Below are 12811 nucleotides of genomic sequence, written 5' to 3'. Positions count from 1 at the left end.
CGCGCGCGCGCGTCCCCGAGCTCTGGCGGGACCACGCGTCCCCCGCCGGGCCTGGCGGGGTGGCTCCCCGGCCCGCGCGCTCCGGGCGCTCCCGCCCCCGACCGGCCCCGCGGGCCCGCGCGCCGCGCCGCCGTGACCTTCGGGAGCGCCCTTGACCCTCGCTCCGTCCTGCTGCCGAGACCTTTAGACCCAGGCGGGGAACGTTCGGGCCCGGCCCGGCCGCCCCCTCCCCGGCCGTTCGCAGATGGCCGTGGTGCGGAAGGCGGACCTGGAGCGACGGGCCCGGACCCCCCAGCCCGCGGAGAGCGGCCCCGCGCCCACGCTTGCTGGAGTCGCCCTTCGCTCGGCGCCGCTCGGGAGCCGCCCCGCCTGCAGGCCGGCGTCTGGCCATGCGGGTGACCCTCCGTGCGCTGAGCCTTTACTGGTCACTTAGCGCCCGCCGGGCACGGGCCCGGGGCCCAGTTGGTGTTTTTGGCGCGGGAACCCCCGCAGGGGACGCGGCCCTCGCCCTGGAGCCGGGAGGAAGGAAGGGGGCGCGGCGAGTGCAGGCCACCCGCCGGGGTGGGGGGTGGGGGTGCCGCGACCGAGGGCTACAGGGCTCCCCTCCCCCTTTGCGCTTACGAAAATTATTCTAAAAACTACCTGCGCCCTCAACAGTTTAAAGATTTTTCAGAGTCGCAAGGGCGGGAACTTCTGCGGGCCTGTGTGTGCTTTAAACACACCGCCGTTCAGCGGGCCTCTCTGAGGACCGCATTCCTGAATTTTCCCTTTGTTCAGGCCTGGGGCAGATTCCGGATGGGTCTGGGTGAGCCGTGCTTGCTAGGAACGGGGAGCGGAAGAGGCAGCCAAGATAAGGCATGTGGGGGAGAAAGCCCTGGGGCTGACCTCGGGCTGGTGTCCCGGGAAAGAAGGGAAGGGAGAGGGGTGTGTAGACTGATTTCCATAAACCACCTGAGGCTGACTTATGCCCCAGAAAGTCTCCTTGTAACTCCAGGTTGAGTGTACCCCAAGGATGCATACCCGCTGGGACGCTGGACCTCCATTAATCTCTCCCTGGGACCCGTGTATTCCTAGGGATGCGTGTGACACTTCGACCTCTAGGGGACGTGTGTACCCCCATGCATTCCCCTCTGGGATTTTTATGGTGGGGTACGGGGGTGGGGGGTGGGGAAGGAGTACCCTGGCATCTCCCATCAGGGATGCTTTTACCAGATTACTTGATTCAGTTCCCTGTGGGTAGGGCCTTGTCACCCTTCCGTGGCTTCCAAATACCCCCAAACAAATTGGCCATTCCTCTCTCGCAAGCCTTACAGTTTAAGGGCCCAAACTGGCTTGTATTTGTCTCTTATCAAGTCATACATCCTAAACGGGATGATAAATGACGGTCACTCCTCTGTCACTCCTGCTGCCTCCGTGATGTGTGTCCTCACCTGTCCTGACGCCGCCCTCGCCGAAAGTCATTTCAGGTCTTCTTTGTGACTTGGATCAGTTATAGACATAAATGCCACTTCCCTCTCCCAGTTTGTTCGGCCTGGGGAGCAGGGATAGCCCAGGCTCTTGCTTTTCTGGAACGGGGCGTCAGTTGTGATGAATACACAGACCAGTAGTGAGAGAACACCGGGCGCTGCGAAGAACGTTTGAAAGCACAGGAGGGGAGAGAAGCGCTCAGAGCGGGTCACGTTTGGGTTGAGATCAGAAGGAACCGGTGAAAGAAATCTGCCACCGAATAGCAAGTAAGTGGAATGTTCTGGACTCTTACGGCTTTATATGGGTGCCATTTACGCCCTTGGAATACGAAGAACGTGTGCCTGAATAATGGGCTGGTCCCCAAGGGAAATGCTTCTTGTCTTTGCTTCTAGGAACTGGTGTGTGTCTAGTACGTTGCAGGCCAGTCTGGTCTGGTGTCAGTGGGCCTAGAACCCCAGTAGTCCAGAGCATACTGTGATGAACAGCGGGGACATGAAAACAACAGCAGAAGGCGCAAGATGCTTTTGTGTGTGAGTTAGCCAGCTCTCCTGCCTCAGTTCTCAAAGTTTGGGTGCCTGGCCTGCTTGGGGTTCCCCCATATAAACAAAAGGCCGAAAACCCTAATTGGGCTCAGAGGCAGGAGTGGGGGTGGTGAGGCTGGGCTGGGAAGGGCTTAATGGCTTCCCACTGGTCTTCTGGGAAGCGGGCAGCAGAGAGGCAGAGCTGGATGGGTGATGAGGTCCTGGATAATTGAGAGTTGTTAGTCCTCCCGCAGGCCTGTTCTCTTGGCAGCCTGCCCTCCTGATCTCCGAACTGTGCTATTCGTGCAGTTTGTGAGCCGGGGCGGGTCCTGGGCCCCTGTGGGATGACACTCGCATTTGCCTACCACGGAACCGTCAGGAAGGGGGTGGGTGCTCAGAGATTGACGGGCGCTGTCAGGTGCAGCAGGGTTTCATTTTCCTTTTTGTTAGAAAGTTGACGGTGAGTTTAGGAGCCTGGGTGGTAGTGAGGCCCCTGTAAGGGAGGGTGTGAAGATTCGGGGAGGTTAGAGATTCGGGGAGCCTGCAGGCGCTGGCCTCCAGGTTGTCAGAACTTGTGGTTGTGACAGGGCGTGGAGGGGCACGTTGGGGTGAACGTCCTGTCATCTTCAGGCGAGATCATTTTAGGAAACGCATTGCCCTGGAGTTCGGAGGAACCAATGCAGGAAGTGCCCGTGGCTGAATTCACGGCGTGATTCAGGCTGATGGGCTCCGGGAGGGAACCACTTCGGGTCATGTGGTGGCCCGCTTTAGAAAACAGAACTGTGACTAACTGCAGACATCGGAAAGGGTGGGAAGAACGCTTGACAAACCCCATGGCTCCCCGTAGAAGGCCCGGAGACTTTCAGGAGCAACTTATTAAAAGCTGGTTTGGACAGACTCCCCTCACCAGGTCCCCCTCATGACCTCGGATGGAAGGCCCCAGAGGTCCAGCAGGCCCGGAGGTGGGGCCAGGGGGCACCCCAGGGGCTGCAGCTGCCCTGTGAAGTCCCTAGAGGGGTGCAACCAACTCTGGGGCCAGGATGGCCCTGGATGCCTTCCGGTCTCCTGCGCTGAGGACCTGCCCTCATCCCAGACACCAGCGATCGGAGCCCAGCCTGGAGGCTCTGTCCCCTCTGCTCTCCGAGGAAAGAGAGCATTTAGGAAGTTCCCCTTCTCTGACGTTTTTTTTGTTTGTTTCTGTAAATGTCCTTTTTATTTTTTTAAAGATTATTTACTTGAGAGAGAGAGATCACGAGTAGGGGGGAGGGCTAGAGGGAGAAGAAGGCTCCCCACTGAGCAGGGAGCCCGATGCGGGGCTCGATCCCAGGACCCTGAGATCATGACCTGGGCCGAAGGCAGACACTTCACCGACTGAGCCACCCAGGGGCCCCTGTAAATGTCCTTTTTTTCTAGCAGTCTTAGGTTCCCGTTCTCCGACGACTTACAGACCTGCAGCATCTTTTTGTGTGTTTATGTGCGGTCTGGTGAGGCGTCTGTTCAGATCTTTGGCGTGTTTTTAATCAAAGTTGTTTGATTTCTTCGTGTTGGATTTTAAGAGTTTAGATGCAGATCCTTTCTCAGATGAGCCTTCTGTAGGTCCTTGCTCCCAGTCTGTGGCTCGTCCTCTGCTCCTTTCCCCAGTGGTCTTCCAAGCATTGCATGCGGAAGCATCGGTCAATGAGCACGGTATCGTGAGCCCTCCCTTGGGATCTAAATCTCAAGGGATCACGAGGCGGCTGTGACCTTGAACTGAAGGTTGAAAGTATTACATTTCTTCAATAACGTGCAGGAGAGAATATTCTCTACACCACCCCCGTTAGTCCTGGTGATCACCTTGACCTTCACAGATCGATTGGCTGTGTCGATGCTGCGTAGACCTCGGCACTGCCCACTTAAACACTACTCTATAATAATAGGACCTGGACAGAGATGCTATGTAATTTAATCCTGTGATGTAGAAATTCCTACCTAGCTGCAAAGTCTATGCAGGGTAGAATTTCCCCCTCATTTTATAGTTGAGAGAACACAACCTTACCTAGTAGCCACTTCACGGGTTTAAACCAGTGGTTCTCAACTGGGGGTGATTCTGTCCCCAGGGGACATGGGTGGTGTCTGGGGACACATTGTGCGGTCATGACTGGAGGTGGGGGTGCTCCTGGCATCTATGGATGGGGGCCAGGAATGCTGTAAATATCCCCTAACACACAGCCCAGTAAGAGTGCCAAGGTGGACAGCCCGGCTGTTTCCTTCCTGGGCTGTCTCAAGAACTCCCAAGAGAAGGCCAAGGGGGGGATGCTACTCCGGGCCCTCAGCCCCGCTGTGAACCTCCCGGGCCCGGGGCTCAGCATCTGGGGCTCTCTGTTCAGTTCCTTGAGGGGGCGAATCCACGTGGCCTACCTGGGCCCAGGCACCAGTCACAGCCTCCTGGTGAGCAGGGCCCGGAGGGGGGCAGATTCCCAGAGTGGGGAATCTGCGTGAGAGCTGCTACCTTGAAGAAACGAATTTTTGACTTTTCCGTGAAAGCTCAGAGGAAATGTAGCCAGAAAACCCAAAGGGGGGAGGTGAAGGACAGCAGTGGGAGGAGGTACCCCTGATCTGGGGCCTAAGGACACAGGTAATGGAGTCCTTACCTGCGCTCCCTGGCAGGCTGGGAGCTGGTGGTGGGCAGGGATGACCCCAGGCTCGTCCTCAGAGCTGGTGACCGCGACCTGTGGGGGACACACAACCTGGCCATGGTTCTGGGTTCCAGCTGGAGGAAGGGGGCCCTGGTTCATGTAAAGGATGGCTGGGAATGAGCCAGAGGACGGGGTGGAGTATGGGGCTTCCCACCAGGGGTGCTGTAGGAGACCCCCCCAGCCCTCCACTAGCTGCTTTTCGAGAAGTGCAGGCAGTTCATGGCAGCAGGGCACCCCACATGTGGCGCATGGGTCATGGTCAGACGCAATTGGTGTTACTTTAGAAGGTCTGGAGGCCACAGTGGGAGCAGTGGGTGGGAACGGGCAATGGTGAGGAAGTGGGTGGGTGGGTGGGCATGCAGTCACAGGTGGCCTTCCTCCAGGCAGCTGCAGATTCATGGCCTCTCCCCTCTAAGAATGAAGACATTTGGCAGGAACACAAATTAGCTGAGGCTAATTAGCCTTCTCTGCCCAGGCCCCATCTCCCGTTCCTTGCAGGGTGTAGACGGTGCAGGGCTGACGCATCTGGGTCAGTGGTAGTTTGTAGCCGGTTGGGGACATTTTGCAAACTGTGAAGTGACTTCTACGTGCTGTTTTATAGCGGATCTCAACAGCCCTCTGGTTTACCTTTAAAAATAAACCCGGAATAGTGTCTTTCTTTGTGGCAGCATAGAGGAAAAGGATTTGTAATGAGTTTGGTCTCTTTGGCCAGGGACATAGGGCTCTTGGAATTCTTTGCATTTCCGGGCACTCACGTGATCATTCTGGCGCTCTATAGGACCCTTGGAGCATTGAGTGCAGGTCGTGTTTAAGGTCGGTTGGCCTCTTCATCTGTGAGAAGGGAAAGAGTGGCTGGTAAGCCCGTGGAGGGACGTAAGTAGGTGAGAACCAGGGCCACGTACATGGTGGGTTCTAGAATGGTTTATTGCAAGAGGAAACCAGCGTAGGTCCTGTTTGGATCCGTTGGGCCTGTGAGGTTCTCTGCAGAACCTGCCACGGAGGAGAGAAGCAGGGAAGCAATCCCTTTCTCGAGACCCAAATGCCTCTTGGGGCCGCTTCTGTCAGTGGGGGGCAGCTCGTGGTGGGAGAGGAAATGCACTGTCTCTGCTCAGCTCCTGGATTGCAACCTATTCCTTAGGGGGAGGTGGAGTGGAAATCACTGGAAACCGTGGTTCTGTTTTTCCTCTCTCTGGCTGAGAGGAAGTGGTGTTCAGGGGAGCTTTTGGCGTGGCTTTGTCAAGTTTCCTTTGATTATTATCCTGACGGCATATTGGATGGATTATTATCCCGCTTTACTACATCTTCTTTACATCTTCAAATGCAGGCTTTCTCCTTGTTTGTTCCACAGTTGTTGGGAGGGGGGACATTTACAAGAGAAACCCACACAGGCACATCAACTTGTTCCAACCTGGGCTTTTATTCTTGGGATTCTCTAAAATCCCTTGGAATCATTTGCTTCGGTAAGAAAGGGAAACTGATCCCGGGCCCAGAGCAATGACTTTTATGTTCCTTGCCTTTCTGTACTGAGACGGCCTCTTTAGGAGTAGCTAACTGTCTGTGGTTCTAGCATCTCAGCTGTCCCTGCGTGGTCCCTGAAGAGCCGGGTCGCCCTGGCAACCCCACGCTCATCAGACAGCCTCTGCTTTGAATTCCGGTCTCCACTCCCTGGAATAAATATTTATCTCACATCCCGAAGTTAGCTTACCATCATGCTCCCTGTCCGGTTGTCAGAATAATTAAGGGATGTTTATAAGATATAAGTGGGTAAGTGCTTTCTGTGAGCGGTTTTTAAGTGCTTCGTGTGATTGATGCCCCCCCTGCTGCGGTTGGCAAAGGGCAGGTAAGTTTACCTAGCGAGTTCCTTGTTTTCCAATAGGCGGTTCCATCACATAAAAGATGTACCCTAAGGAAGCATGTTTTCTCTTTGCATCAGCTGTACACTTTTTAGGTTTCAGATGCAAAATCGCTTTACTTCCTGGTGAGTGCATTTGCTATTTATTATAGTACATAGAAGCTGAAGGACAGATTAGTAAGCTTAGGAGTACGTTGCAAACATACGTTGGCGGGGTGGTGGGTTAATCTCCTTCTCTGCACTAATTGCTGTGGGGGTAAAGAGAGCGTAACATGGAATGCACTCCATTCTAGAAGTTTCTGGCAGCTTTTGCATCCTTGAGATACTTCTTGGGTGACACGTACTCAAATGAGAGGCTGCTTTCTGGTTCGAATTAAGCATGGAAGGCGCAGCAGGCCCTGGCATGGTCTGTGGGGCTCATAGTACCTGGGAGTCACGGGATGGCCTCTGGGAAGCCAGGGGAATCCTTTTTTATTTTCCTACCTGCTCTGGAACCCCTCTGAGGCTCCATGCGTCAAGCCCCGGGGGCCTCTCTTCCTCATTCGTGAGGTGGGGAAGTGGAGGGAGATAGCACTCCGTGCTTCTGAGCTGGTTTGTCCTTGCTGATCCCCAGAAAGGCAGCGCGTTCCAATGGGAGGCTGCGGGCGGGTGGCAGGGCCAGCTCTCGGCTCGCCTTCTTGCTGGTTGGGTCCTGCATCTTCATCCGCCAGCCTCTTTCCCGATGGGGCTCACGTGGAGCCCGGTGGCACTTGCCCTTAGGCGGTGTGAGGATACCTGCACTGGAGGAGGTGAAGCCTTATCAGCCATCGGGGGAGGGCTCAGTAAGTGTTAGTTAGTGATGATGTTGGCAAGTAGGGCATTGGCACGGATACCAGAGCTGGTCGGTTAGTCGCAGAGCAGGGGTGGCAAGGCGGCTTCCCCTCGAGAGCACATTCAGCTGGATTTGTGACGACTGCCTGCCCTGCCCCTGTGTTAAGAAGGATTCAGAGGCTGTGTCTGGGCTCAGGGGGGAACAACGCTGATTCTCACGGACCCCGTTTCAACAGCTCTGGCTTCTTCTTTCTTAATGTGTTCCAGAAAGCAGCTAGGTGGCTGTTGGTAACAAAGTTACATAAGTCCTTTAACAATATGCATCTGAGGGATGCGGCTGTTCTCCTCCTTCTGGCCCCGTGCGACCGGGAGGCACGGTTCCTGTGCAGGTGAGGTGTGCACTCCAGAGAAATGGCAGGTTCCTTGCGCTTGCTGAGCAGCTGGCGCGTCTCAGTCGGATGCTGCGTCCCTGGGGAGTGAGGCCAGCTCAGCATCGTCCGCCTCGGTCTCTGAAGGTGCTCCCTCGCCAGCTTAAAGCCTTAGAACGGTTGGCAGTGTTATGCTTTCATGTGAGTAGTGGAAAGTGAACTCCTTGAGCTCAGGTATTTTGAAAAATGATCGTTCTTGGTTGGGGTCTTTGAACCTTTACTTCTTAGGCAACCAGAATCCATCACCAGTGTTCGTTCCCCGCAAGTAAGGCCATCTTAATAGTTTATGCCCCTTCTTTAAAAAAGTTATGCATGTTCATACTTTCACTTGAAGACTTGTAATTCCAAAGAACCTAGGCTTTGCTCTAATAGTTATTAAGAAGTTAAGGAGGAAGGGGCACCGGGGTGGCTCACTTGGGTGAGTGTCTGCCTTCAGCTCAGGTCCTGTTCCCAGGGTGCTGGGATCCAGTCCCGATTCTGGCTCCCTGCTCAGTGGGGAGCCTGCTTCTCCCTCTGCCTGCAGCATCCCCTGCTTGTGTGCTCTCTCTCTCTCTCTCTCACAAATAAATAAATAAAATCTTAAAAGTTAAGGAGGGAATAGACGTTCCCTAACTCCCAGGGTGCGCTTGGAGTGCGCTTGAATCCAGGCCTCCCGGAAGCAGCTGCGGGGTTCGGTGGAACTGTGGTCGCCCTCTCTGTCTGCCGCTTCCCTCCCCGGTCACCGTGGCATCCGCCAGACCAGGGAGGCGCCGCTTTGTATGCGGACAGAGCATCCTCGCAGCAGAGAGGAGCGCCATGCTGGTGGTATTTGTAACTCATGGTGGTACAGGTGGAATTTAAGGGAACTCTTTACTAAAGCTTCATTGGCAGTGTCTTCACCCCTCTCTTTTTTCTTGTTTTGAAAATTAATACTGTGTTTAAAAGTGAGAACGAGTCCATACTTGACAATGGGTTGATAGAAGATCGTCAGAGAAGTGAGGGAAAAAGTTTAAAGGGGAGAAAAAAGCCGGAAAGGAGTCTCCAGCAGCCAAGCTCATGGCAAGCCGTGGGGGGCCCTCGTGACGTTCCAGGCACGGTGCCCACACCGCATGCATTATCTCATCTCAGGCTCACACAAAGCAGGGAAGTGGGTGCTATGTGCTTATTCCCAGTTTGCAGATGAGCAGACGGGGCGCAGAGAAGTGGGGTCCCTTGCGGAGGTCACACCGCCTGCCGGGGAGATTAAAACGCCCGGCAGCCTGGCTTGTGAGTGGTGCAGCTTGCAGACCAGAGAGGTGATTCACCTGTGAATAATCGTCCCAGCTGGCTCGAAGTAAAGCCGATTTCTCCTCTAGCATTTGAGATGCCCTCAGCCACGGGGGCAGGAAGATGCTCCAGAGGAGGAGACAAATGAGATCCATTCTGTGCTGAATGGACTCGTTGGCATTTATAGGAAGAAGACAGACCGCCGGTGGCTGCAGTCCATATCCTCGCTGACTCTGTGTCACCTGCCCCGCTATCGGCCAGCCCCTCCACCCCCAGCCCCATCTGCCTTGGCTGGGGCCCTCACAAACGCTGCCCCTCTGCCCCAGAGCCTTTCTACCCCTCGGCTTCAATGTTGATCCAGCAGGTGGGGGCTCCTCTCTGCCCCCCGCCGGGGACCACCGCATCCTGCACGTACCTGCCCCGGGTTGTTGGCTCAGTGCCCAATGATAAGAAGTGATCTTTGGCCATGAAAGGTGGTCTTTGTGTGTTTGCTGAGTAAGCAGGAAGCAGTCCGTGTGGCGGTTAGGGTCGTGGATCTTGGGGCTCAACTTCCAGAGTTTGAACTGATCCTGCTGCGCTTGCGGCTTTGACCTTGGGGAAGTATGTGCCTCGGTTTCCTCTTCTGTAAAGTGTACTTAACGCTAGGGTTATTGGGAATTAACGTGGGTTATTAAACTGATAAGAACAGAGACTACACTTGATCTTAGAAAAAAGGCCGAGAAGCAGTGTAGTGATGTAATTTAAACTGGGCCCAGTCAAGCCATGGAGTGGGAGAAAATATTCCGAGGATTCTGGTACCAGTTCTACTCCGATCACCAGCTGTAGCTCCGCCATCAGTCCTGATATAGGGGTTCTTCCACCAGCTGGTGGCCTATAATTCAGCTGCATTCTGACAGCGCCCACTGGGAGACAGTGTCGTTGGGCCCCACAGGTTAAGGGCCCAGCCCTATAAGACCGCCCACCACCCTTCAGACACAGTTGCAAGTCCAGGTCCTTGCCTGTGCTGCTGACCGATGGTTACAAGTCAGAGGCTCTGACCCCCTCCTTGGGTTCCATGAATTAATTTGCCGGCACGGCTCACAGGGCTCAGAGAAGCATTTCACTTGTCATCTCACCAGCTTGCATGCAAGGTTGTCCTCAGGAGCAGCCTCATGGAAAAGATGCAGAGGGGGCGTGTGGGGAGGGCGTAAGGGTAGGAGTAGGAGTGGGAGGGGCTGAAGAGTTCCAACTCTCTAATCCCAGGGTTGGTTCCCCTGGCAACCAGCCCTTTCCTAAGGTGACTGTGTCTCTCATTGCTTAGGAAATTGCTAGGGTTTTAGGAACTCTGGGCCAGGAGCTGGGATGAAAACCAAATATACGTGTTTCTTATTGTAACTCAAAATTCTCACGGTTCCCGAAACACACATCTGGTAAAGGACTGGCATCCACAATACCTAAAGAACTCCCGCAACTTGATTAAAAAAAAAGACAAAATGCAATAAAAGAATAGATAAAAGGTCTGGACAGACGCGCCACCAAAGACGTACGAATGGCCAGTATGCATCTAGAAAAGCATCATTAGTCATCCAGGAAATGAACCACAGATGAGAACCAGATACACTCCACACCCACCGGGACAGCTGACGTGGTCGCCCATGCCTTGGTGGGGATGTGGGGCTGCTGGGGCTCTCACTTGAGCCGGGGCTGGTACGGTGTGCAAACTTAGGAAGTTAGTTTGGTCGTTTCTTTAGAAACTAAACATATAACGCCCCCATGACTCATCAGTTCCAATCTGAGATGTTGACTCAGGAAATGAAAGTCTGTGTCCATAAGAAGGCTGTACAAGAATTTTCATAGCAGCCCTTCTTTAAAAAAAAAAAAAAGAAAAAAGAAAGGGCGCCTGGGTGGCTCAGATGGTTAAGTGTCTGCTTTCGGCTCAGGTCATGATCCCAGGGTCCTGGGATCGAGTCCCACATCGGGCTCCCCGCTCGGCGGGGAGCCTGCTTCTCCCTCTGACCCTCTCCCCTCTCATGCTGTTTCTCTCTCGCTCGCTCTCTAAAAAAAATAAATAAATAAAATCTTAAAAAAAAAAAGAATTTTCATAGCAGCCTTATTCATAGTAGCTAAAACCTGGAAGCACCTCAGGTGTCCATCAATAGGAGCATGGAGGATTGGACGGGGGAGGGGCATGTGATTCATATGATAGGAGACGACTGAGCCAATAAGAAGGGACGAAGTACAGTACGAAGTAATCGAAACAACACAGTGACCCTCAGGGATGCCTAGGGAAAGAAGCCAGACCCCAAAGATTATACACTGTGCGGTGCCATTTCTGTGAAGTTCTCCAGTGGATAAAACTAAGTGATGGCTGTTTCTGAGATGGGGATGGGGCTTGACTGGGGAGGAGCAGGAGGGAATTTTCTCCTTTATTATGAAAATGTCCTCCATCTTGATGGGGGTGTGAGATACACAGGTGCGTGCATTTGTCAACACTCACCGGATGTGCACTTAGAGGGTGCGTTTCGGGACGCCTGGGTGGCTCACTTGGTGAAGCGTCGCCTTCGGCTCAGGTCATGATCCCAGGGTCCTGGGATCGAGTCCCGCATCGGGCTCCCTGCTCGGCGGGAAGCCTGCTTCTCCCTCTGCCTGACGCTCCTCCCTGCTTGTGCTCTCTCTCTCTTCCTCTCTCTGACAAATAAATAAATAAAAAATCTTAAAAAAAAGGTGTGTATTTCATTGTATGCGAATTTTAACTTAGAAGAAAAAAGAACTATAAATAAAGACTGAACTCCAGTTAGTGATACATATGCTTAGGGGGAAAGGTATCCCTGTCTGCAACTTACCTTGAAATGCATAAAAAAATAAGATGGTGTGGTAGGTCGATTAATGGCCCCCAAAGATGACCACATCCCAGAACCTAGAACCTGTGACTCCATCACATTCCACAGTCCTAGGGACTTTCCATATGGGTTTAAGGATTTTGGTGTTTAGGTAAACACAAGGTCCTTTTAAGAGTGAGGTACGGGAGTCAGTGTAAGGGAAAGAGATGTGTCAATGGGGTGATGTGGGGCTGGAAGCCAAAGAGTGTGGGCACCTCTCGAAGCTGGAAAGCAAAGAAACAGATTTTCCTTACACATTCCAGAAGGAACACAGCCCTGTCAACACCTTGATTCTAGCCAGTGAAACCCATTTTGGACTTCTGACCCCCATAACTATAAAATACTACATTTGTGTTGTTTTAAGGCACTAAATTTGTGGTGACTTGTAGGGCAGCGGTAGGAAAGGAATACGGATGGATTGCTGGATAGATAGAGGGATGGGTGGATACATAATGAAACAGAGAAAAGTGTTAGTGTAGACTCCAGGTGGAGGGTAGACAGATGCTCAGTGTCAAGTTCTTTACGTGTTTCTATGTGTTTGGAAATCTTTTTTTTTAACATTTATTTATTTGAGAGAGAACGAGCAAGAGTGAGAATGAGAGAGAGCACGAGCAGTGGGGAGGGGCAGAGGGAGAGGGAGAAGCTAACTCCCTGCTGAGCACAGAGCCCGACGCAGGACTTACCCCAGGACCCTGCGATCATGACCTGAGCTGAAGGCAGACGCTTAACCAACCGAGCCACCCAGGTGCCCCATTAGTTTGAAAATCTTAATAATACAATATTGGCATGTAGGAAGCCCTCCATGGGTGTTAGCTATCCTTCTGACCCCTACCACCACTCTCCAGCTCCCCACTTTGCCCATCACATACGGAAGACGTGCAGGAAAAGACCAGGGGACCAGCTCGTGGTAACTGGGCAGAAGTAACAAAATAGAAGAGACCATCATGATGTATTT

General features: G+C 53.4%; 1 pseudogene; it reads right to left on the bottom strand.

Moving 5' to 3' along the window:
* Nucleotides 1-9624: 9624 nt before the first annotated feature.
* Nucleotides 9625-9725, bottom strand: LOC117998936 (annotated as a pseudogene).
* Between the last annotated feature and the right edge of the window lie 3086 nt (nt 9726-12811).

Source organism: Mirounga leonina, unplaced genomic scaffold (genome assembly GCF_011800145.1).
Source record: "Mirounga leonina isolate KUSES-001 unplaced genomic scaffold, KU_Mleo_1.0 Mir_418, whole genome shotgun sequence".
Classification (NCBI taxonomy): Eukaryota; Metazoa; Chordata; class Mammalia; order Carnivora; family Phocidae; genus Mirounga; species Mirounga leonina.
Note: the sequence above shows the minus strand (reverse complement) of the source record. Positions and strands in the feature narration are given on the sequence as shown.